General features: G+C 46.5%; 1 non-coding gene across 1 annotated transcript; it reads left to right on the top strand.

Moving 5' to 3' along the window:
• The first annotated feature begins 7,130 nt into the window (after nt 1-7,130).
• Nucleotides 7,131-7,234, top strand: LOC116880755. The gene has a single exon (XR_004385269.1). It is a non-coding gene; the product is annotated as a small nucleolar RNA U13 (small nucleolar RNA).
• The last annotated feature ends 19,245 nt before the right edge of the window (nt 7,235-26,479 follow it).

The raw sequence follows: 26,479 nt of genomic DNA, 5'->3' as shown, positions 1-26,479 counted from the left end.
TCGTGGATCCGAATGCCCCAGGAGCCAAACACAGACACCTGCCTCACTGACCTAGCTTTGAGAGACAGTGTTGATGTCTCTCTGGGGAGTCCGCTGCCTACCCTTGGCCGAGAGGTAGCAGAATTCTGGGGTCTATGCATTGTCTTGGGAACAAACTCTTGAACTGGGAGAAAGAGAAAGCAACTGTAATGAAAACTTTCCTTGGGCAGAGCTTCCCTTGGCACGTTTCTTGTGCGCCCATTAAGCTCTACCCACTAGGCTCAGAACGATACGTATATTGAATCTTCTAATCCTTACAACAGCCGGAGAAGGGACTCTTACCTTCACCAAGAAACGGAGGCTCAGAGAGTTTAAATTATCTCCTTGGAGTCTTCAGCTACTCGGTGTCAGAGCGGGGGGACAGAGCCAGGGGTGGGAACTGTGACTGTGGAGAAAGGGGGCCGGTGGTGCTCTTCTGAACCCCGAAGCCTTGCTAGTCACATGTTCTCAGAGACTGCGTGTCCCTGAGACCAGGGAGGAGGCTCCTGTTTACAGGGGATTCCTTCACGCTTCTCTACCAGGTCGACGCTAACCCACTTCCTGGGCCTTCATGGGGGCCCACTGGGTAAATCGGTTCTGTCTTACCTCAAGATATATATTAAGACTCAAGCGAATAGAAAGACTTCAGAGACAAAAGAAAACAGATTCAGGATTAAGGCGCCACCTCAGTGAACAGAACCGAGGAAGCCCCATTCTGAGAGAGAGGGAGCCCATCCCACTCGCCTTCAACCCCTGCCCATTTGCACCTGCCCTCTGCTTCTCACACAGACCTCAGCCTCCACCAGCCACAGCAGGCCCTTCCACCCTCTGTTCCCTGGATCCCTGGGAGCTGCACTGACATCCAGCAGCTAGCTCCTTCTTACCCGGGTGGGTACCCCGGCTCCCTTGACACCACCAGAAGCATGGCACAGGCTGCTTCTTCTCACCTGGGTCCTACTCCTTCCGTGCCACATCATAATTGTATGTTTATACATCTTTCCCTTCTGCGAACTGCGAGCTCTGCAGAGGATGTTGTGCCCGTCTACAGAGGATGTGGTCCCCCGGGTCGCTGTCTAGGGCTTGGCACGTGGAAGGCACGTGATGAATGCTAACTGGCAGACTGGAAGAATGGATCGTGGCCTGGGAATAGAACCCTTGTGTCTCCAATCCATATTCTGGGACAGCAGCCTCTACCTGGTCAACCTGAGTTCAGTGCTTTCTCCTTCAGAGATCACCAGTCGGTCTGACCTTGTTCCCTCAGATGGTAAACAAGGTTACACTGCCTCGTGGAGAGCTCCTAAGGAATAACCAACCGGTAACTAAACAATGACAATAAACAATGCTGGAAAACTGTTTTTTCAAATTTCCGAGCGAGCATCTTAGTAGAAATCAGGACAATTCATTTCACTTTTTAAAGAATATTTCAACAACTCAGAAGCATTCACTGAGTACCTCCCAAGTGCTTGATGCTGTGGGGGAAATTATTATGATCTTGTGTGTATAAAGTACTTTACAGCCGTCAGCTTATTTCACAGAATTTCCTCTGTTTTTCGGGGTCTTCACTTGGTGGGTAGAATAGTGGCAGTGGAAGACCCCCATGCCCTAATCCCTGGCAACTGCAACTATGTGACCTCGCCTGGTAAGAGGGACTTTGCAGATGGGATTAAGGGGAGGGTCTAGAGATGGAGAGATTATCCTGCTTCTCTGGGTGGACTCAGGGTCATCACCAGGGTCCTTATAAGAGGGAAGGAGAAGGGTCAGAGTCTGTGGTAGACGGGGCAAGGGAAGCTAACAGTTGGAGCCACGTGGCCAGGAGCAAAGGAATGTGGGCAGCTTCCAGAAGCCGAAAGAGGAAAGGACGCTCTCCCAGAACATCCAGAAGGAATGCAGCACTGTGGACACCTCGATTTTAGACTTGTAGGTTTGTGGTCATTTATTACCACCACATAAGGAAACTAATACATGCATCCTTTCAGTGGAGATGGTGACAGTCCTTACCTCATGGGCTGTGCTGCTAGGTGACAGGTGACAATGGTCCAGAACAGCACCAGGCACATGGTTGTTTGGATAGTCGTCATGATCACAGAATTATTTTATTGTAATTTATTTGGGAGACCCTACCCTGTGGAGTAGGCAGGCCCCCTTCATCTTCACTGAATGAGCCTGTGTTAAGTCCTTGTTAGATACCAGGTCCTCGGCAACTCTGAGAACTTGTGATGAATTGAATGGCCTTTCTGAGCCCAGGGGTCCTGGCGGGTCAGGGAGACAGACGTCTCAACAAGGAAGGCCAGCTCGGGGTGACGAGACTTAGTGAGGGGGTCTGCCCTGGATTGGGAGTCCAGTGGAAGAATCTTGGGTGGGAAGCAGGGGAAACTGGGCAGGAGAGGGTCTCTGTAATGAGGGAAGACTTGAACTAAGAACTGCAGGCAGCAGAGACCACCAGGCCAACACGGGGAGGTGTGGTGCAGGCAGAGGGAGCAGAGGGAGCAGCGGCCCAACATCCCACAACCGAGACTCAAACCTAGACCCTCAGCCCTCGCCCAGTCTGCGGCTCTGGGCATACCCTGCACGCACGTGACCCAGCTGCTGGAGGGCTTCAAGGAGGATATGGACAACTGGATATAAGGACCTGATTTAAAGCAACCATAGAAGTCCCTGTTTGAGAGAATTTAAAAATAAATGGTGGGGAAATTCCACCGGAAAGATTTAAAAGAACTGGACTTGGGAAGATTTAAAGAGGGAAGAACGTGAATTGGACCCTTCAGGTGGGTAGGATATGGATAGTCCAGTGCAGGAGAGAAGAAAGATGAACCTTCTCAGTGAGGAGGCTGGGCCTTGTGGAGGCAGGGGAGGCAGGCTGCTGGGAGAGTGGGGAGCAGCCTCAGAAACCCAGAAGGTAAGGATGACAGGCGAGTTGCCTGAGAGCTAGTCCCAGCCAACACTTTATTTTTTTTTAAGATTTTATTTATTTGAGAGATCACAAGTAGGCAGAGAGGCAGGCAGAGGGAGAGGGGGAAGCAGGCTCCTGGGTGAGCAGAGAGCCCGATGCGGGGCTCGATCCCAGGATCCTGGGATCATGACCTGAGCCGAAGGTACAGGCTTTAACCCACTGAGACACCCAGGCACCCCCCAGCCAACACTTTATTCTGAAGATATCGGGGGAGTCTGCTGAAGCATCTCTGAGTCATGGGATGAGTTCAGTGTCTTAGAACTACTCTCGGATCCGTCTCTGAGACCGGAACTTAACTTTACGACTCCCACGTGCTGCGTGTTCTGTTGTTCTTTGTTGAACTGAATTGACGTTTGCAGGATGGATTGGAAAGAATGGCAAATTCTAGCTTCTGCTCTAAATCCTCCTTGCTCACGCCTCATTGGAGGCAGAAGCCAATGTTGCCAACCTCCACAAAGACCACACAGCCTCATACCCACACAAGGCTCTAAGTCATCCCAGATGGAGCTCTCCTCATTGCTTTTGACCTTGCCCGGTGTATACTAAATGTCTCGCCAAGTGCATATTGAAAGGACACTCTTTAGCTCCTATTTTATATCCTAAGTATTGACTATTTATAACTGAGTGTAACTGAGTATCGACTCAGTTATAAAACAGAAGCTGAAAGTGTGATTTCAGTGCCAGAATCCTATGGGAAGAAGCAAAGTCTTTTCCGGCTTCTAAGCTTCAGCACAGTGTGCTTGCTGCCCACGCCAACCCCGCACGTTGGGCGTTGTGGAACGGAGTGGGGCTTGGCTGCCAAAACGTGCCAAAAATGGTGCATCAGAGATAATAGTAACGACATGACATGCAGAACACTAAGAAACCGTTAGCACGTATCACAGCAAGGAACGCAACGCGAACTTGGGCGAGATGAGGAGCACACTGATTCATCTCACCAGATGATGGCGGCGGCCTCCTAGCCTCAGGACCTACTGGAGCAGGGACTCAAGCTCTTACAGAACCTTCCAGCCACGTTTGCCACATGCCTCTCTCGGCATGTTAGCTTCATTCTCATCAAAAGGTAGTGGAGGTGGGGGGCATGACCACCAGCAGCTTCCGGGCTCTTCTCTCCCTCCCAGGAAGGAACACCTCTCCCCGACCAGCTGCAGCTCCAATAAACCTCAGAGAGGGACTGTCTCCAATGTCATCTCCTCAAGGGGACTGAGACCAGGGAGGTAGAGACACGGAAAAGGATGACAACCCCACCTTTGATCCATGTGGCTGGAATCAAAGAAGGGCTTGGGCAGCAAGAATGCTGAGGAACCATCCTGAGCCAGGAACAAACTTTAGGCACAACATCTTGGAAGCTAGGCCTGGGAAGGTTCTGTTATCTTCCCAGGTCATCCTGCCTGGCCTCTGATTATGTGCCCCTGATTCCTGCCAGGCAAGAGACTTCACTTACCCCTCTGCCTCCTGGAGTCAGCCTCGGCTCTCCCCCCACTTCCCCTCTGCTCTTGGTTTTCTGAAGTCCACGCTGCCTGTGGTTTAAAAATCCAACTTTGCCATGAACTTAACCTTGTGTCGGGCAGGCACAACAATGAAAGACACTATATATAAAGACCTAATATTCTTGTCAAAGACTCATGAGAACCTACAGCTTAAAAATGTAAGGTGGGGGTGAAATCAGATTAGGTTGGCCTTGATTGTTCCTCAGAAGTTGGCAGATGCCTCCCCCAATGATTGTGAATTGGATGTCCACGGCAAAGGCTAGGTGACCCATCAAGTCATCGGTCATTGCCCTGACAGGTGGTTAAGCCTTAGCTGTGGACGAACCTACTTGTAGAGAAAAACACCCTGCCAGGGGGAAGATGTCGACTTCATTTAGGGATGGTACAACTGTATCTGGAACTACTGCCATCCACTGTTGATCCTACCCGAGCCTGCCCTGCTGGTGGCAATTGTTTTAAATCCTCAGGCACCATGGATCCCTGATTGACCCCAGGTGCCTGAGCATCAGGAACTAGCCCTGACTTGTGTGTCCTTGGCCCCCGAAGCCAGTGCTGGCTTTCTGTGCACATGTCATCTGCTGTGTGCCCTGAGCTCAGCCTTGAAGTCCACCCTCTCACCATGAGTCAGCCAAGCCCACAGCCAGCAGGCCATCGTCCTTGGGGGCTCGGCAACAACAGGACCTGCCTGTGGCTAGAATATGTATTTTTTTTTTCTTCTGTGAAGCTATTTAAAAGAGAAGCCTTAATTTTCTGTTTATCTGGCCAGTAGAAATCCCATCAGTCCTTGATTATCAGATTGCTGGCTGTTATGCCTGGGCTAGGCATGACTTAAAGCAATGAAGAGCATCTGATTCTTGATCTTGGGGTCATGCGATCAGGCCCCACACTGGGGCCTGAAAAAAGAAAGAAAAGATATGTTGAAGAGTTGAAGGTAGTTTCATTGCCCTCAGAGACAGACTCTATCCCTTTGCCCTCAAGATACAGCCTGAGCGTTAGCCAGCTACCTTGAAAGTCTCCCATGGGTGAATGGGTGCCTGGCTGAGCAGAGCTCACTCATCATCCCGCGTGCCTGATGATAGTGGCCCCAGATGTCACAGTTAATGCATTGAAAACTCATGCCTGTGTGTGAAAGTCAACCAGCTGGCTGTCGGGGAGCAGGATGGGGCTTCGGGGAGCCATGTATGGTATGGGACTTTAAGCAACAATTTGGTCAGAGGTATCTTGGCAGCCCGGATGGGACAGCATGTGAGCCCAGCATGAAAACAACGGAGCCTTGAGGCCTGCAGTTTATGGGGTGTTTCCAATAGAGATGCAGAGCCCAGCGCCTCCCTGAGGAATCCCCAGCACAGGAACACAGCACACATTTATCTGGCCACACCGGCACTTTTAAGTGCTTAGGAATATCCAGAAAAGGGGCCGGGGTGCCTTTCTGAGCAACGTGCTGGGCTGCTTCTGAAATCAAAGCTATATGGGCAGATTGGAGAGGAGAGGGAGAGGTGCGGAGCCAGGAGGGGCATTAAAGGCTCAGGGCTAAATGGCTCCTCGACGGCAGACAAAAGTATGCTTTTTCTTAAACCACGAGCCTGGAATGTGCCCTCTGATGATGATTACAGGCCAAATCAACACTCCAGTGATAGAAACCAGGCCCATGCTCCGCTCACGGTGTCCAGGCTGGGACAGCTGCAGCCCTAATGAGATCCAGAAGACCTACGGAGCTCACTGGCCAGTCCTCAGGGGAGGGGGCACCCAGGCACTGTTCTAAAGGGCTCCCTGCCCAGCTCAGGGGGCTCAGCAGGTATGCACCAGAGTCAACCCCATCACACCCCTGAACTCCCTACTGGAGTGACAGGAAGGGACTGTGGTACTGGGGCCAGAGCCTCTGGACAGAGCTAGTCCCAGACCTCCTCCCCTGCTCAAACTGTGACTTCTCTGCCTGCAAATCTCTCAGCTACATCTGGAAATGCAGGTCAAGTTTGCTCCCTTTGCACTTGGTGGAAATGATGTTTCTGTTTGATCCACAATGTAGCCCCATGATGATGTGCTCACCGTAGCATAAGATCGGACGGATATCCAGGGAGTGATCGCTCCCTGCCCCCCAGTCATTCCACCTCCCTCATTACAACACAAGCCCCCATGTTACGGAACTGCATTCTGGGGGCCCTGCTTAGGAATTTACCGTATTTTTTTTAGTAACCCAAATCATGCTAGAGAAATGCTGAGCATGCAGAAGGCCTCTCCCCCTGCAACCACAGCCACTTTGGTGAGAGACAGCCCTGGGGAGATGCCACTGTCAAGGACATGTCTATTTAAAGGAGCTTACATTTTATTTTATTTTATTTTATTTTATTTTATTTTATTTAGATTTTATCTATTTGACAGAGAGAACACAAGCAGGAGCAGTAGGAAAAGGGAGAGGGAGAAGCAGGCTCTCCGCTGAGCAGAGTCTGACGGGCTGGATCCCAAGACCCTGGGATCCTGACCAGAGCTGAAGGCAGACGCTTAATCGACTGAGCCACCCAGATGCCCCAGGACCTCACACTTTAAATGCCCATGGGTCACTGTCACCTCTCAGTGGTCCCCCAGGTAGAGGCTCAACAGTTAATGGAGTGCACGTGGTCCTGGTAATGATGTTTAGTCCCAGGCAGAGTGAAGGGAGAAAGATGGCTTAACGGATCCTTTTATAGTTCGTGAGGGTGATTATTGGGTGTTCACGCCATGGTGCGCCACGTGCCTCCCTCCAACCTCATTATAACCTCAGTACATTACCCGTCAGGCGTGAACTTGGAGAAAAAAAAAAAAAGAAAGAACGATGGCTTAACAGAGACGTCAGGGCAGAACATTTGTTCTGGTCCCCACAGGATAGCAGATCCAGACTTGCCCTTATAATAAGCTGCCTCTTCACACAGCTCTGGGGACAGGATAAGGCTGGCAATTAATTCTCCACCATTTTGGATGGAATAAGAGGCAATGCACCAAATCCAACTGTTCTTTCCCCAACACCATTATTGCAGCCATGGGTCCTGAGAGGTGGAGCATTCCTGAGAGACTGGAGACCTGCACATCACTTATCTTGTTTCATGTCATTGTCGATGACATTCTTGAGTGCCAAGCAGCTGCGATTTCTGAGCAAGAAAGAAAAGTGCCTTCTCCACAGCTTCAGCACAAAAGACGACCTTGAAGAGGAGACATCCAAGTGTGGAGGAAGGTACCGATTTTCCACAGTTAATATTGTTTAGGCTTTCTGGAAAAGAAACCACAGTACCGTATAGACCTGACTACATTCTTGGAGGAAGTTTGCTTCATTAACTGGAGTCCTGGACTTTTTAAAGGGGCAGAACTCTCCAGATATGACTACAAGGCTGCTGTGGTCCTCTCTGGGGCACCCCACAAGCAGACAAATCAACAAACCCAATCTCTTACAAACAGACCGTGTGAACTTCTTCCTGCTCTCCAGCTTCACCCACAGGAAGTGCATTCCAGAATATACTAGAATATTCTAGAGCTTCCTGAAAATTCTGGAATGCCTGTACTCTCTGACCAAGCCTACCCAGCTCTCTCCTCCAGAGCCCTTGCAGACTTTAGAATCTCCCACCTATAGATCCTTCCTCCACCATGAACTGAACTGGAATTCAGAGATGACTTATACTTCATGTCTGTTACCTCACCGCTCACATTTTTTTTGCTACTCAGTGTTTTCTCAATATAGTACATTTCCAATTTCTCTAATTTTTAATTATAGTCCACCATGACGTGTGAGAGGCAGGAGAGCCCCCATCCCCAGTCTTGTCAACAATTTGTAGTAATTGTAGGACCTCCCTGACCCCCAGAGGCAGTTACATGCTCTCCCTTTGTGTCCTCAACCTCAAAATAAAAGCTCACTACACCTTTTCACATTCTGTGGAGACTGTTTGATATGCCTTCACTCTAGAAAATACCATTTCTCGAGCACTTCCTACCTGACCGTGTTTAACATACAATATTTCCATTCCCTTAAGAATTCTTTATACTATTAACAGATGAGAAAACTAGTGTTCCAAAAATAAAGGAACTTCTCCAAGATCACACAGAGAACAACGGAACAGTTGCAAACAAGCTTCAGTTGGGCAGGCCTGGCCCCAAAGTGAACCTTCTTTCGGTGGCCTCCCTACCTGTAAACCTGAGGTCTGGGCTCAGACTTTCCTCTCTGTCCTGGAATCTAACACTGGGACTGAGAAATTTCATGGGACATGGGCTTTTTGGGGCTAAAACTGGGACAGCTGGCCATACAGAGACTGTGGACACCTGGACCTTGAGGTGGGCCCCAGGTGTAGAAGGTAGATGCTAGGAAGAGCAGAGCCAAGGGAAAGAACGCTCCCTGTGTGCAAAGATGCCCCCTGCAGGGCAGACACTGTGATGTGTCCAACGTTTCAGAGGACTGCAGCTTTAGTCTCCAGGCCAGAACACAATCAAGATCATCTGGAGGGAGAGGAGGGACTTGTCAGTGGGTTAGAGACACCAAACACTGGAGAAACATCCCCAAGTTTTTCTTCTGTGTATAAGAATTCTAGGAAGCTAAAACTAGCTAAAATTTTTTTTAAATAGTCATGGATCCAGTGGACCCACCCACCTCAAATGCTCATCTCTGAGAAGGCTTCCAAGTCCACATGCCTCCAGGTCATGACCCGAGGTCCTTTGGGTGTCCCCGATCCTATTCCTGCCAACAGCTCCCATGCCATAGCGTCCCTCCCCCACACATCCACACACTCACTCTGCACATGACCTTGTCGAAGTATTTTAGTTTCACTCTACATCCCTGCACATGCTGTGGCCATGGCTCAGATCAAGTCTCTCCTTCCAGAGCCTTCCCGACTACCTCCACCCTTCCCGGGTCACTGTTCGTTTCTGTTGTCCATCTGTGTTCATCTCACCCTCTAGGCCAGCATGCTAGGAGGGCCAGTGACTATGTCTTATTCCCGGGGTTCCCAGTATCCTCCCCAGGGTTTGGCAAGCAGATGAGCAGTAAGTGTTAGTTTAATGAAATGGACATGGCACAGTGTAGGGCATGCTGGTAATGAAGTCTCTCAACTTGAAAGGTACTCTGCTCCAGGTTGCAGCCACAGGCAATTCCAGATTTATAAACGTTAAGCTTACCGTGAGCCTCTAACCATCAGTCCCCACAGCCGTTGAGGCTGCCCCTTGGTTGCCATGGGAACCAACCACTCACAAAGCCTCTGGGGCCATGGAACTCCACCCGCACTCCCTGCTGCAGAGCCTTCTCAGATGCTGTCCAGGTGCCACAGCCTCCCTCCAGCACCCCCTCCCCCTTAGGGTTGCCTTGAGCCGGAAGATGGAGGCCGGGTTTCAGCACTGATCCACGTACAGCTGCTTTTTTGGAGAAATGCACTCGAAGTTGCAAAGCGACCAGCAGTAAGTGAACTCTTGGAATACAATCTGTGAGATAAAGTGGCTTTGCTCTAGGAAGCTGGTGTGAAATGGGCAAGAACCAAGAAGCAGGCAGATGGGGAAAATGGAAAAGGAATCAGGTCTCCTTTCTCTCCAGGGTGGGGGTGAGAATTCTGATGCTGGGAAAGGGGAGCTAAGAACTGTTGCCACCTGCCAGTAGTGGGTCCCAGCAGAGATTTTACCAGTTGGTCTTAGAAGGCAATTAGTGGAGTATTTCACAGAGGAGGGAACTGAGGCTCAGAAAGTTAACTGAATCCATGTTCATTTCTTCTTTCCGGGCACACGCTACCTGGCCTCCCTTGCAACTAGGAGTGACCACGTGGCTATCCAAGGGATCTGAGAGGAAGTGATGTGGGCCACTTCTAGGCAATCTCCCATACATGTCTCCAGGCTCTGGTCCTCTCATGGCTGGTTGAACTGCTGATGACCCCCAGGCAAATTTGGAATTGACTGGTGACCTGGTGAAGATGGCAGAGCCTCTGTTGGTCCAAGTCCTCAAAGAAATATAGTGAGTGGGTTGCCCCCCAAGTCTTCACACCTACCCAGAAGTACCAGACTTTTAGTGTGATTATATATGTGGAGGTCTGTTTGTTACAAGTAGCCTTCCCTAACGGATACCACAAGACCGTCCTGTCTGGCTTTCAACTTCCCTGTACCACATGCCACAGGTCAGGACTAATTTCAGGGTGACCAGTGGCATCCGAGATACACAGGTGCAGCTGGACAAGTCCAGAGATCTTGGGCTCAGAGCTGTTTTGTTCATTGTAACAGCTGCTTCCTATGCTCTGGAGGTCTTCCAAGAAGCTGGCTCCAAGACAGAACATGAGTCGTCCACATGACATGTTCCCAGGGAGATTATGGATTTCCTGCTTGGTGTCTAGTCCTTAAAAGGTGTTCTATAAATATGTATTAGATGGATGGATGGATAGATGGATGGATGGAAGGAAAGAAAATAGCTTCTACTATAGAACTCCTACTACAGGGGAAGGAGTGAATGTTCTAAATACAGCCATGGAGTCTAACTGAGACACAGGAAGGTAGGTGAAGTGACAGAGCTGTTCACTCCAGCGACAATACGTACTTGCACTCCAGCTGGGTTGAGGGAAGCAGGTGACCGGAGAGGGACAGGCCCGGGGGGCAGCTGGTGTGTGGTGTTAGTGGGCCCTACGGTGGGGGAAGTCTTCACACCCATCCCCGATCAGGACTGGCGTTGCCATCTTAGCAAATAAAAACACAGGATGCCCCATTCAATCTGAATTTCAAATAAACAACGAGTATCTGTCCATATAAAGCTTGGGATATACTGATCTTAAAAAATGACTCGTTTTTCTAAAATCTTAAATTCAAATTTAACTAGCTGTCCTGTAATTTGATCTGGCAACCCTAAAGCAGGCCACCTGAGAAGGGATCTTGTAGGGACAAATGGAGGAGACAGCTGACGAGGCCCCGGGGTCAAAGACGGTTGCTTCAGGGACTTAGCCTTCCCATCAGAGTGGTTTGCCTCTTTCGAATAATAAGGAGGTAGAAGACCTGGAGCATCTTCTTTGGCCTCTCTCTGGCATTCTGGAAAGTATGGAAAATGGCAGGTGTAAATCAGAACAGGGAAGAAACAACAACATCAACAATAACTCTGGCCTTCCATCCACTAGATCCAGAAAAGAAATCCTTCCAAGCCATTGACTGTTTATTAAATGTGGAACATACAGCCTGATTCATAACAGAATTTATGGGAGCACAAGGGACCTTTCTGTTTTTAACCTTTAGAAAAAGTCTCGGTGTTTTTTACAAGATTCTTAAACATCATTCACGTGTAATTACTGTCGCTGTCAAAAAGCTGATATTTAACAAATAGTCCATTGTCAGCCCAGAATTCTCAGTCTTTATTTAGACACTCTTACTCTCCCCTCTTAGATTCCACACAATTTTAGCTTATCTTAAATATTCCTGGGAGCCATGGAAGAAAGTTCTGGAAGTTAAGGGAACCTAGCCTCACCCTCTCCCCCTCCCCCACCAACCGGCACACTGATCAGATTACAAGTCTACCCCTAAAACCTCCTGCAAGAGAAAAAAGGTAAGAGGGCTGAAGGGGTGAACCAATCACCATCCTGGGCCAGGAGGACTGGTTAGACATCTGGTCCCCCCTCCTGGCTGGTGTGATGATGCCTCATGTTAGTAACGAGATTCAGAGCTGCGTTGAAGTGTCACACTGTGACAGAATCTACCATCACCATCACCCCCATTGGCCAAGTGTTTTACTTGTCACTGTCCCCCACTGGTGTCCCTATTTTTAAGGCTTGCCTCTCTGCAAGCCATTCTCAAGCAAGCAGCAGTCAGAGGGATCTTTGGAAAATGTCATTTTCCCATTTTAAACCTTCCAATGATTCCTCAGCCTTTTAAAGTATATCCAAACCCCTTCATATGATCTACAATGCACATGACTCGACCCCTGTGACCTCACTTTCTTCTACTCTCCCCAACAGCTTTCACCCCACTCTACCAACACTGGCCTGCCTTCTGCTCCTCAAACACACCAACCCTGAGCCCTGCTTAGGGCTCCACAGGAACTGGTTACTATGCTTGAAAAACTCTTTCCCTGGGTGTTTGGCTGGCTGCTGCTTTTTGTCATCCAGGGAACAGCTTACAATTACCTTGGAAAGCAGTTTTTCTAGATCAGGAGACCTATAGCAAGTCCCTCACCCGATTTTATTTTTATCATCACACTTACCACTAGCTCATAACTTTTCATATATCTGCTTATTGTCTCTGGATACTCAAAATAAAATGTAAATTCCAAGAAGACAGAGACCCGATTTTTCCTCTTTGACCCATATCCCCAGTAGCCAGCACAGCATGTAGGATACATTAAGCTATCGATACATCTGTCTTGCAGGAACTTTCAAAGCTTTGTCACATCACCAGGCACCAAATCCTTACAAGACAGCGTCATGAAGAAATCCTCATGAAGACAGACTATATAGAGACTAATAGTACTAGCAAATGTTTATCCAGGGCTTGTCACATGCCTAAGCAGTTCACCCGTGTAATTGATTCTCCTAATCCACACGATAGCTCTAGAAATTCTATTATACATTATCCCATTTAACAGACAAAGGCCTGGAGCACAGGTGGGAAAAGTGATCTGCCCATGACCACACTAAGACTAAGGAGTTGCCTGGAGAACCCCAAAGAAAGCTGGGACCCCCAGATCCTGGGACATAAATGGGACTGAGTCCAAGCTAGTTTCTGGAAGATAGTCCCTGTGAGGCTTTCTGTTGTCTATGCAGGTTGGTTTCATACCATTTGTAGAGTTCTGGTCAGATGTTAGGAGGAAAGAGAACCTTAACCATGATTTGGCAAGAATTATGAGAAAGCCAAAGACAGAAGAGGAAGGAGGCCAGTGAAGATCTCAGTAAGCCACTATCTTCTGTGTCCACCCACCTCTCCATTTGTCATTCACTCAATGCACTTGTTTTGAACACCTCACCACTGCTTGGAACTATTCTAGACATGTTTGTCCTTCAAAAGGCGATTAGGAACAATAGTGGCGAAGAAGCAGGGTGAAGGAATATGGAACACCAAGGCCAGAATGCTGCTTTATAGGCTTCCCAAAGGGGTCAGGAAGCAGGGAAGTCCAGGTATGGGGACAGCAAGCGTAGAGGCCATAAGGCTTGGGAAGATGCCTGGTACATCCGGAAGATAAGCAAGAAATGGGTCTAAGAGCGAGCAGCGGGGAGGGACAAGGTCAGAGGAGGAGAGAGGCCTTACAGGTGTTGTAAGGCATTTGGATTTTACTCTGAGTCGATGGAAGCAATGATTTGGCTTAACAAATTTAGGAAGTCCATGGCTATTCAGAGACCATGTGGGCACCAGCAGAAAGCAGAACACCAACTGGGGTGGGAGTTCTGCCCCCTAGTGGACATCTGAAAATGTCTGGAGACACTTTGGGTGGTCACAGCTTGAGATGGAAGGAGAGGGTGCAAGAGGCATCCAGTGGGTAGAAACCAGTGAAGCTGCTGACCTTCCTGCAGGGCACACAAAGCCGCCACCAGATAATTACTCAGCGCAGAATGTCACTGGTGCTGTGGCTGAGAAACCCCGAGTTCAGACATTACTCCAATAATCTAGGCAAGAGATTTACTCATCAAATGCAGACTAAGCTCCTATGATGTGCCAGGCAATGCACCGGGACCTGAAGATACCACCACAACAACAAAAAAACAGACAAGGTCTGTGCCCTCATAGAGCTCATGCTGTGATGATGGTGGGCGTTCAGAAGAGGGTGGAAAGAGATGGCAGGGTGAGGGGGGCTGGATTTTTTAAATGTCTCTTTAGGGCAAAACTGACAGTTTGCTCAGAACTGGATATGCAGAAAGAAGAGTCAGAGTTGACCCCAATGCTTTGTCCTAAGCCATTAGTGCCGAGCTGCCGTGTATTAAGATGAAGACCCCTGGAGGAGACCGCAATTTGGGGTTTGGAGCAATCGGGGGTTGTGTTTGCATATATTAAGTAGATATGGGGGAAACTGGTTATTTTAGTCTGGAGGTTTTTTTTTTTTTTTTTTTAAAGCCTAGAGGTTAAAAAAAAATTCAGAGACAAAATTTTAGAAATTGGCAAATGTAAAGAAGAATACACAAGGATTCGGTTTCAATGTAAGAACACGCCCAAGAGATCCTCACACCAACCTCGAGCTCTCTCCCATGAAGAGGCTGGGGAGGCGCTGGCAACAGAGGGTGAGCTGGGAACACAGCTGGTGGGTGGAGTCTTGTTGGAAGCCAAATGAAGAAAATGTTCCAAGAGAAGAGAGTGGTGAAACCATGGTAGGTAGGTGCTTTCATGCAAGGAAGAAAATCCAAATACCACCCGTCCCCATTTCTAACACTATAAATTGTTCTGGTGAGACCATCAGAAAACTTGGTCTGCCTGTCACTGCCTTATCTGTTCAGTCTCCCCAGGGTAATTACTGAGCCTGTATCCTGATCAATAATTTAAACTGGACGTTGCATAAGATGCAAAAATGATTAATACATAGTTTCTGTCCTCATGAAGGTTTCTATCTACTAGAGGAAACACAACATTCACAAAAGCTTCTGTCACATCCAAAGAAGGAATTAATCCATTGGTACTCTGGGTATCTACTAAACTCATAGCATTCTTGTGGTTAAAAATATAGAGGAGAGGCAGCTCTTTCTGCCCACAGGTCCTGTCCCCCTGCTTTAATAAAACCACCTGCTTGCACCAAAGACATCTCAAGAATTCTTTCTTGGCCTTTGGCTTTGAACCTTAATGTCTGGGAGCCTGGGTGGCTCAGTCTATTAAGTGTCTGTCTTCGGCTCAGGTCATGATTCCAGGGTCCTAGGATTGAGCTCCCTGCCCCGCCAGGCTCCCTGCTCAGCGGGGAGTCTGCTTCTCCCTCTGCCTGCTGCTCCCCTGCCTGTGCTGTCTCTGTCAAACAAATGAATAAAATCTTTAACTATACATATAATATTTATATATTTATATTAATATAATATAATTATATAATATTAATATAACTATTAAATATATGTGTGTATATATACATATATATGTATATATACACACACATACAAGAGAAATGTAAGACAAAAGCTTTTGTCTCATGGAATTTACAAAGTAATCGAGAGACTGGGGGAAACACAAATGAAATTTTTAGAGAAGAAATAAAGGTACCACTACATTGTAAAGTGGGAATGCCCGAGGTGTTTGAAGGAGAAAGCCATTCATACTCAAAGGCTCTCTTCCTGAACTCCAACCTGAAATGCTTCCCTTTTGCCGTAGTTCACATATGTGTGGGGGACGGAGGTCCCATGGAAGTTGGGGATCTGGCAAGAAGATATGAATAAATCAGCATCCGACCATGACAACCTGTGAGAAAGTGGCCCCAAAGCACGCAGGCCACCCACCGCCAGTCGGAGGAGACTTCTAGATGTTCAGCCTCAGGTTTAAGCATCTCCTAGGATGGGTAGTGAAAGTGAAATTCGGGCCAACGTGGAGCTGAGATAACTTGGTGTCTTCCCATTCATGAGCCTCCAGCTGTTATTTCCCCAGAAGTAACCAGATAAAAGAGTTTTTGCATTTGAAAGGTTGAGGCTTTGGAAAAATCAATTTCCACACCATTTTCTCCCTCAGTCTGATATGGTAACTCAAAATACTTCTCAATTTTGCATACCCAAACATGACAGTGGGAAGTTCATGTATTTCTGCGTAATATAACCAAATCCTCATAGTATCCTGTGCCAAGGTTCAGTGCTCACAGGAACTCTTTGTGTAAGGGGCAAACGAGCCTCAAAGGACAATCGGGTATTTCCCTGTTTTAGTCTAATTGCTGGAGTGTGGGCTGGGCAAAAGAGTGGCCTGTTGGGCATGTGTAAGTAGAATATAGTGCGAGTTATTGTAAAATTCATATGCCTATTTTCTGTACAAATTTCAAATAATTTTAAGATAAATGTGTATGACTTGAGTAGAGAAGGGATCAGAGAAACCATATATTCTCTTTTGTGCTAATTCCTGAAATACTATTTCATTACAACTCAAGATAGCTCAGAAGGAAGATGGAAGGAAAATTATTTCAAGAAAATATCTACTCCCTCTATCTCCTCTCCTCTTCGTTCTTGAGTCAGTTTGCTTTTGCAACAGCACGATATTTCAATTATCTGTTCTGTCAACACCCCACCAAAGCCAAAGGAAACATGATCATTTTACTCTGGTCCAAATAAATATGGGAGTAGATTATTTTTTTCAGGCAGCAAAGGACCATAGAGTTAGAAATTACCTATAACGTCTGGAAGGCTTATATGGCCATTATCTGGAAAATTCTTTAAAGTCTCTCTCCTTCTTCTTTTTTTAACAAAGAAACAATTTAAAAAAAAACACATTTTTTATTTTTCACAGTTGAGCCATCCTGTTCTCTTTGAGCCCAGTTCTAAATTGGAAAATTCAGAAAAATAAATTATAAATACATAAGATCAATTGATTTCTTATGAACGCGATTTTTCTTACCTGACATGTTTTCCATAAATTAGGATAATGCTGCTGTGTTTTTAGATTAAAAGACCCAGTTCAATATGTCTGTCCGCAGAAGAGGAAACGAAACATCTGCCTCGAGCTTCCATTAGGTAGATGACTTATGATGAGCTGCAGTCAAGCAAGGCGTCTGGATTCTGACGGTGCTGGTTTAGGTCATGGTGCTGAAAGTCTTCAGGAATCCAGTAAGAGTCATGGAATCTTACCAAGTCCTTCCCCACCCTCCAGCCCCAGGAACAACATGAATGATAAGGATGCCCACATGCAAAATTCTGAGGATAATTTCAGGGTTTTCGAGCTTCCTCGCCAGCAAGGAGCAGACCTGTATGCCACATCCATTAGCTTCAGGCTGTTTGATCTGGGTCAAACGACTTGCTCTCTTTTAGTTTCACTTTCCCCCTTTGTAAAAAGGGAGTGTAATAATGACATCTACTTCATCAGTTTGTTCTGAAGGTTAAATGGGAAGATATATTGGACCCCTTGGCACAGTGTCTTTCCCATCATGACAGCTGGCTATTGTCAGCTGACATTTTCATGCTTGGGCCCTGAGGTTAAGATTCTCTGGTTAAAAAGAATATTATAGGGCACCTGGGTGGCTCAGTCATTAACCATCTGCCTTCAGCTCAGGTCCCAGATTCTGGGATCGAGCCCGGCATCCAGCTCCCTGCTCGGCAGGAAGCCTGCTTCTCCCTCTCCCACTCCCCCTGCTTGTGTGTTCCTTCTCTCTCTGTGTATCTCTCTGTTAAATAAATAGATAAAATTTTTAAAAAGAGAATAATATAGGTACTTGATACTTTATTAATACCATTTTCCCAAAAAAATCCAAATTACAGGTTTTATGCAATAACTGCTAAAAGGCTGAGTTTACTTTACAATGTTCATTATCTACTTTAAAATAGTTTGACATTGAGCGTGAGAGCGTGAGTTTGTATTAGTGGGAGCCTCAACACTAGGGGCATTTTAGTTGCCCTTAGAAATCAAAGGGCAGTGGAGAAATTCAGCCTCCAAGGGTGGTCAGATGGGATTACGTCAGAAAGACATCAGCTCTGCCGATCTCAATGGCCACCTGAGGCTTTGAAAATTAGGATAGTGAGTATCAGAAGTGAGTTTCTATTGGTGAAGTGAGAGGCTTAAGGCTTGCTGGTGTACGTGGTGAATATCCAAAATAGGCTCTCAACGTTAAAATGAAAGTTTTGAGGACTGGGTAAATGTTGCGATGGTGCTCCCCAGCCCATGCGTGAATGGAACGGGCTGTAGGCATCCAGTGAGGCCTGAGGCCATGTCCATAGGGATGGCATTGAATGTTGCTGCTTCTGACTCCAGGGAAGCTTTTAGACAAGAGGGGGATTCCTCAAGTTCACAGTTGTATGAACTGTCCTGGGCCTGGTTCCTAAAGGAATGTTTGTTTAATAAAAGATCTGTATCTGTGGCCAAATTTGGTCTGAGAATCGCTTTCTTAATAACGAGATAATGAGGTCGAGGACTTAGCTAATTCTCACCCACCTTAAATGTCCCAGTCCCAGCATATGCCCCAAATTACCCATGAGTTGTGGTTGGACCTTTTGGATAAAGTCAGTTCACAATGACTTTAAAATAAGATAGACTTAAGTTTGGATCCAGAATGTGCTCCTTCCTAGATCTTTGACCTTGGGCAAATGTCCTCACCAGGGGGTTATTAGAGGATTAAATAAGATAAGCCCTACAAAGCACAGTGAAAGAGTAATAAAAGCATGGTCATGGTTATTATTAAGTGTTTAGGGATTCTCATTTCTCCTAATTATAAGTGGCTTTTCAATGTCCCTTGATTTTCATTTTCCTCGGTGATTTAGACGGAATTATAAGTCAAAACTGTCCACTCTTATGCTCTTGTAATCTATGTTGCTCTGGTGATTCCTCTACCCCTCTGACTGCTTACTGCCTCATTAGAATAAATGTTCCTCAAGGGCAATCTTTTCTCTCTTTGTCACTATCTATGCCCAGAACCTAGCCCTAGGCCTGGGATATGGTATGGGACACTCCAGGAATTTAATTACACAGTGATTCTCTTTTCACCCAGGCTCCAAACCGGTTCTCTTTTATTCTTCTTGCCTTTTCCCTGCTCCCATGCAACCACTCATGCTCCCTCTTTGTTGTTTATTCATGATGTTATATCTTCCACTCTCTTCTCCATCTGTTCCTCCGCCATCTTAGTCTGGGCTCCATCTTGCATTTAAACCGTTGAAATTTTCACCTACCAATTATCTCCAGTTTGTTCCTCCTCCCCCATCTAGCTATTTCCTTTCTTCATCTTGAACAAAGCTGCCAGATTATTCTATTAAAATCTTGCTTCACACAAGTTATCATTCTCTCAAAAACAAAAACAAGCACTTTCAACAACTCTCTACTGAAACTATCCAAATCCCGTAGGCTGGCTGGCAACTGAAGTGTCCATGATCTAACCCCATGGCCCTTTCTTTTGGGCAATCTTTCACTCCATTCAAAATGGTCTGCTCATTATCTCCTATTGATCTCTGTGTTCATAGTCCAACACTTCTTAAATCTTCTCACCAGTCTCCCTAAATTACAGAGTAGTTGACTCAAGTACATAGTGGGAGAGATTACTTTCAAGTCTTGTGTTTTATATTTATAGCCATATTAATTTTGCATATGAATTTTGCATATATCTCTTAGCGGTAGAAGATTCTTCTGATGCTATGCTCTAAAATGCTTCCTACAGGAGCGCCTGGGTGGCTCAGATGGTTAACCGTCTGCCTTCTGCTCAGGGCATGATCCCAGGGTTCTGGGATGGACCTGGCATCAGGCTCCCTGCTTGTCGGGGAGCCTTCTTCTCCCTCTCCTTCGACTGCTCCCTCTGCTTGTGCTCTCTTGCTCTCTCTGTCAAATAAATAAATAAAATCTTAAAAAATAATAATAAAATAAAATAAAAAATAAAATGCTTCCAACAAAATAAAAAAGTAATAAAACTAATAAGTAATGGTTACATTTTAATTTAATTTTTAGCATCTTATCAAGGTCAGAAATTTATTTAACTTGTTTCCTGGTAACACGCTATTTGAGAATCCCTCACTGAAGCAATGTGGAACTTTCCAGAAGAGTACCCAAGCAATTCTTGACTTCCTGGAGACCCACTTTCTTTCCCTGTCTGGCCTCTCCCATTTAATTCCTCAATAACTGTCTCACCACAGGGGAAGAGTGAAGACAAGGAACTCAAGAGAGGAAGGGCTTCGAAACAATTGGTTACAATTTGATGAGGTTCAGGCATTAGCTACGTTTACCATGGTCCTCATCAACCCAGGTGATTGAAAGAGAGAGAGAAAGGATTTGTCAGCTGAAACACAAAATGTTATTGTGGGTTTTGTCTTCTCAGTAGGCACGAACGACGCACACAGGTGCATGTGTACGGACTTTCCCCAGCAACTGCCCCCTCCATCAGGCATTTTGTTGAGGGAAGTTCCAGGCACTATCCAGCCCCATGGTGTCAGTCGCATCGAGCAGCACTCTTTTCATTCCAGCTGATGCACTGATAAGTTTAAATATGATTGGGGGAGTGGGGGAAGCTGTGCGCCCCAGTGGGCGTGGCTCTTGGGCTCCCGATGAGAACAAACATTTCCAGACAGTCGCTGTGACCTCCTTCTGGTTGCCATAGTACTGACGTCAAGGACGCAAACCTGTATGCAGGAAGGAAGTCATCCTGCACCACTTTTTCAGCCTTTCGCCATCTTGTTTACTGGCTGAACAGTTATATAGTAGTTTGAATTCTGAGAAGGCTTATATTTCAGTATGTTTACGTAGTGGCTTCCAGTCTATTAATAGCAAGTCCATTTTTGCAACAGTCTTCAACTGTTAAGGCTAGTTTCTGTTAAAAATTGTTTCTAAAAATTATGAGAGAGACAGAGGGGTTGCTTTCCTATAGATAGACCTTCTAATATTCTTGAAGCCTGTGATGACTTCTTTTAGGCAAGTAGGAATATGCCCGTTTGCAGGGAGGCGGGAAATTCTAATGCACATTCTCCATACAGACATTCTGCTTTACCTATCAGCATGACATCTGAGTGCTTAGGAAGGGATAACAAGAAGAACGGAGGATAAACTTCTCCTGGGACTCTGGTCTATTGGTGTGCCAAGCCAAATTTTTAATTTGGAGAGCAATTCTGCAGAAAATGAACAGAAACTGCTATCTAAACATTTTAATAAGAATAAGCCCCCAGGCCAATATGCAGTCGAGTGCACTGCTTTCTAGCAATTTCATTTATACAACAGCTCCACAAGCTGTTTCTCTCTCCATATTCAGATAACCCTCGCCTCTAGGGTGACCGTAAAAATGATATTTTAATAATGTGCCACATCTGTGATCAGAAATACTTAATGAAACACTCTTGTGATCCTATGGTAACAAGCATCAAAGAATTCTTTCCAGATTGAGACAGGACCAGTTAGGCTTTTTACGGTAACTTTCATTGGCACATTTTTTCCATGGTTGTCTGCAAGAAATCATACCTAAAGATAAGTGCTCAGGGTGAGGTCCAGCATTTATTTCGTCTGCGAGGGCTTGCTGGCTCCCACAGAACTTCTAGATCAATAGAAATATAATGTGAGCCATATATGTCACTAAAATTTCTAGTAGATCCAGAAAAGTACAAAGAATCAGGTGAAATTAATTCCAATAATAAATCTTATTCAATGCCTATATCCATGACAGTATCATTTCAATGTGTAATCAAGATGAAAACGTTATGAATGAGACACTTAACTCTTTCTGTATTCAGTCTTCGGAATGTGGTGTGCATTGTACGTTTATGGCACATCTCAATTTAGAGTAGCCACCTTTCAAGGCCTGGGAGCCACCATATTGGGTGATGCGGCTGTAAAATAAAAAGCTACTGAAGGAGTGGTCTTCAACCATCTGCATCAGGAAAATCCAGAGAATCTTCATCAGAATGTGAATTCCTAGGCCCCATCCCTAACCTACCATGTCAGGTCTCTGGGGGTGGCATTGACGGGTTCCAGAGCTGGAGTTTTGCTTACTCAAAGGTAAGATCATCCATGAGGTTCCCTGTCCCAAATTTGCTCATAGGCCCTGAGCCAACACCACCACGACCTCCCCCCACACAGTAGACAGAAGCACACAACTCATTCTAGTCTTCTATTGACTCATTCGGTGTGTGTGTGGAACACTTATTATCTGCCTAGCACTGTTCTATGCCATAGGGCTAGAATGATGAGAAACACAGACCAAATCCCTGCCCTTTGGAAGCTTCTAGCCCTAGCGCAGGAGACAGACAGTAAACAAGTAGAGGACTAAATAAGAGGTCTAATTTCAGGTGATGGAGAAGACAAAGTAAAGCAAGGCTAGGAGACAGTGGGCGGGGCAGAGGAAGGATTGCATTTCTAGGTAGAAGAAGTGTGCTGGTCTTGGAGGGCTCTGTGAGGAGGTGACCACTGGTAGACTCTGAATGCGAGGAGGGAGGGAGTCCCAGAGCACGTGGGGGAAGAGCCCTGCATTAGAGCCAGCAGCTGGAAGGCCAGCAGGGCTGGAGCTGAGTGAGCCGAGGGGGAGAGTGTCAAGAGGAACACAGCCACCAGCTGCATGGGCCCTGGAAAGCCACATCAAGGCATTTGGGGTTTATCCTTAGAGCAATGAAAATGCCCTGGCGGGTTTCAAGCAAGGGCTTGTGACATAACCCCCGATGGAGGTGGCTATGGAAACTGTCCAGGAGAGTCATGTCAGCTCAGACACGGACAGCGATGGGGCTGTGAGTTGAGTAGAGCTGGTGGTATTTGGTAATGGATCAGCTCTGGGGAGGAAGACAGGGAGGAGTGGAGGGACAGCATGTTCTTTTGGGGCCTGAGCCACTGAGTGATGGGTGGGACATTTACTGACAGCGATAAGAATGGGTGGAGGGCGAATAAAACAAACTACTTGCAGATTATCTCTTTCCGATCTGGGAGAGTCTCATCATGAAAATAGCCTATTTTGGTCAAAATGGGAAAGGAGGGGGAAGTTAATTTATTTATTTATTTTTGTGTCAGCTTCATCTGCCCTTTCTCTGTCCTGTTTCCCACAGGGGATATAAAAGGTTAGGAAGCTTCCCTGCTTCCAAGATGTTGGAGGAGACCGCAGCCTCCTTCCTCACAGAATTCTCACCCAAGTATTCACACACACACACACACACACACACACACACACACACTCCACCCTGCTTCTGCCCAGAAGACCCACAATCTCATTATCCGTCCAGCTCCCTTTGGATCTTCTGAGACTGGAAGACAAGCTGGGGAGTCAGAATCCTAAAACATCTTTATATAATCCTTCCCCTTGAGTGTGAGCAGGGCCTGGATTGTAATTTCACTAAATTACATTATAAGGTGAAAGTGAAGAGATTTTGCAATGTCGCCAATGGTCTCAAATCCATTGACTTTAAGTTAATCAAAGGGGAGCCTGACCTGGGTGGGCCCGACTTAATCAGAAGAACCCCATGAAAGTGGGTCTAGAGGTCAGAGATGAAAAAGACACCAGTGTTGCTCTGCTGGTGGCCTTAAAGAGGTAAACTTAAAGAGGTAAACTGCCATGTTGTGGAGAAGCCCATGTGTCAGGAAGGGGCTTCCAGGAGCTGAGGTCCTTTGTCCTAGAACTGCAGAGGAGTTCTGCGAACAACCAGTGAGCCTCGAAAAGACCCCTGAGCCTCAGCTGAGATTGCATATAGGCCGGCATGTTAGTTATGGTCTGCTGAGACCCTGAGCAGAGGACCCAGATCAAGCATGAGGACCTCTGACCCAACAAACCTGTGCAGGGGCAAGCATATGGGGTTTTAAGCCACTAAGTTTGTGAGAATTTCTTACGCAGCAATAGAAAATTAACCCAAAAAGGTAATGATAATAAATATAATAAATATAGCAATATGATAATATTCAACATTTATTACATACTAAACAATTTCAATTGCTTTATCTCACTATTCTTTACAAAAACCCCATCAATTTGGTGCTATTATTATCCCAACTTACTAAATACAAAACTTGAGGCTTAGGAAGCAGTCACAGAATGGTGACAGAGGAGGGATTGAGCCCAGCCCTAGAACTCTGAAGACGGAGTGTTTGATCACTAGGCAGTGCTGTCTCCAACCAGAAGAAGAACCCCTCGAGCTGGAGTTCCGCACCTGAGACTCTCTTCTTTATAAGAATGAAGCCTGCTCTACCAGCCTGTCAATGCCTCTGTGCCCTCTGTGCACTCTGGGCATCACCCAGTCAGATTGGACAGGGCAGCCTCTGGGAGCTAGGGTGTCCCCAGGCTCCCCTGAGCATATTCTGGCCTAGCTCCCCCTTCGGGCAACCAGTTCATCTTGGTTTGCCCAGGACTATCCTAGTTTTAAAACTGGGAGCCCCTCCTCCCAGGAAATCCCTCAGCCCCAGGCAAACTAGGATGACCACCCTACCTTGCTCCCCTCCAAAACAAGCCAGGTTGAGGTAGGCCTTGGGGCCACTTCCACACTGCTCTTTGCTGTGACTTTGGCTTTCCAATGCCCACCATGTCATCTGAGTCTGCTATCTAGAGAGAGCTAAGGGCAGAAGCAACTCTTCGGAAACAACTGGCACTAAGAAGTTTCTGCTGGGTGGGGTTTGGCCATAAAAGCTCAGATGAGACTTTAGTCTGGACACCAGATAGGACTGGGAAACCGCGTTCACATGGGGGATTTTGCCTAGAACTGAGGAATCTGCTTGCCCTGAGCATCACACATGAATCACATTGGTCTAGACATCCCACGGGCCAGATTCCATGTCTCCATTCACTCCACTCCCCAAGCAGGCAACTCAGAGGGAGCTGGGGAGGTTTGGCCCTGGAATTACCTCCTTCTTCCTAAGATTATGAGCATCCTGAGCCTTGGGGGGTGGGGGGCGTCAAGAGGACTCCTCTATTATTACTGCTCACCTCAACTAAAAGCTAAGTCCTCATGAACTGACTCCCCTTGTAGGAGCTGGCTTCTTCCTGTCATGTGTCCTGGACTCTTGATCATACCCATCTATCCTCTAAATTGTACTCAGTGTCAAGGGACACCATCTGTGACCATGGCTGGACCACCATGAATCTATCCCCAACACGGGAAATGGCTCAACACACATATTTTATTAAATATCGCCAGCCAGTGACTTATGAACTCATTCATTCATTTATTCATTTGTTTGATAACTGGGGCGCCCCCCACCATGGGCCTGACATTATCCTAGCCTCTGGCACTGAGTTCCGGCACATTTTAAACTGAATTGATATGGTGGGTCCTAGGTACGACTCTAGCACGTAGAGACACCAACCTAATCCTCATGCGGCACATGGAGGATTCTTAAGGAAGTCGACAAAAGATTCTTAAGAAGTCTGCTTGTCTATAGGAAGGAAAGCGTGGGGTTTTTTTGTTGTTTTTTTGTTTTGGGTTGTTTTTCTTTTTCTTTCTTTCTTTTTCATTTCTTTTTTTTTTTTCATTTATCCACAATTTATCCCATTAAAGCATTGAAAGAAAACACATCTTAATCTCATAAAACTCACCCCCACTGTCCTCTACAATATAGCACTTTACAGGACGTCTGTTTGAGTTCTAAAATAGCTTGAGACAGGATGCCTGCTATGTGACAGTCTCCAAGCTTGGCACAGGAAAGGCAAAATAAATAGGACATCAGAGATATTCAAGAACAAATGATTTAGTGGGGAAGGGTGACAGACGCTAATAAACTTCTTTATATTATAATATGGCTTTGCTGCAGTTGAGATGTTCAGAGGGTGCTGTAAGGTCAAGAGCGCAACACCAGGCCAACCTGGAGATAGGAAAGGCTTCCTGGAAAAGGCCAGGCTTCAGCCGTGTCTCTTGTGTTATTTTTTTTTTTTAAGATTTTTATTTATTGGGGCACCTGGGTGACTCAGTGGGTTAAGCCTCTGCCTTCAGCTCAGGTCATGATCTTAGGGTCCTGGGATCAAGCCGCGCATCAGGCTCTCTGCTCCTCCGGGAGCCTGCTTCCTCCGCTCTCTCGCAGCCTGTCTCTCTGCCTACTTGTGACCTCACTCTCTCTGTCAAACAAATAAAAATTTAAAAATCTTTTTTAAAAAATTTTATAAGATTTTTATTTATTTATTTGACAGAAAGATCATAGGTAGGCAGAGAGTCAGGCAGAGAGAGGGGAAAGCAGGCTCCCTGCTGAGCAGAAAGCCCAATGTGGGGCTCGATCTGAGGACCCTGAGGTCATGACCTGAGCCGAAGGCAGAGGCTTAACCCACTGAGCCACCCAAGTACCCCATCTCTCCTGGTTTTTTTTTTTTTTGAGTGCTATTTAGTTGCTCATTAAGAAACTTCAAATAATACATGAAGATATAAACCACAGAGTAAAACTGACCCCAAATCCCTTCTCCTCGAGATAATCAGAGTTGACATTTTGGTGACTGCCTTTCTAGCCCCGTGTGTGGGTAAAAACAGTGTCCTTCCTATTATTATATGGAGGGCGAGGAAAGCAGATCAATTGTTCACATGTAGCAACAAACCCACAAAAGACTCACCCA

The sequence above is a fragment of the Lontra canadensis genome, unplaced genomic scaffold (genome assembly GCF_010015895.1).
Source record: "Lontra canadensis isolate GAN:19392208 unplaced genomic scaffold, GSC_riverotter_1.0 scaffold67, whole genome shotgun sequence".
In the NCBI taxonomy this organism is placed as follows: Eukaryota; Metazoa; Chordata; class Mammalia; order Carnivora; family Mustelidae; genus Lontra; species Lontra canadensis.
The sequence above is the reverse complement of the archived record's forward strand: the minus strand, read 5'-3'. Positions and strand labels throughout refer to the sequence as shown.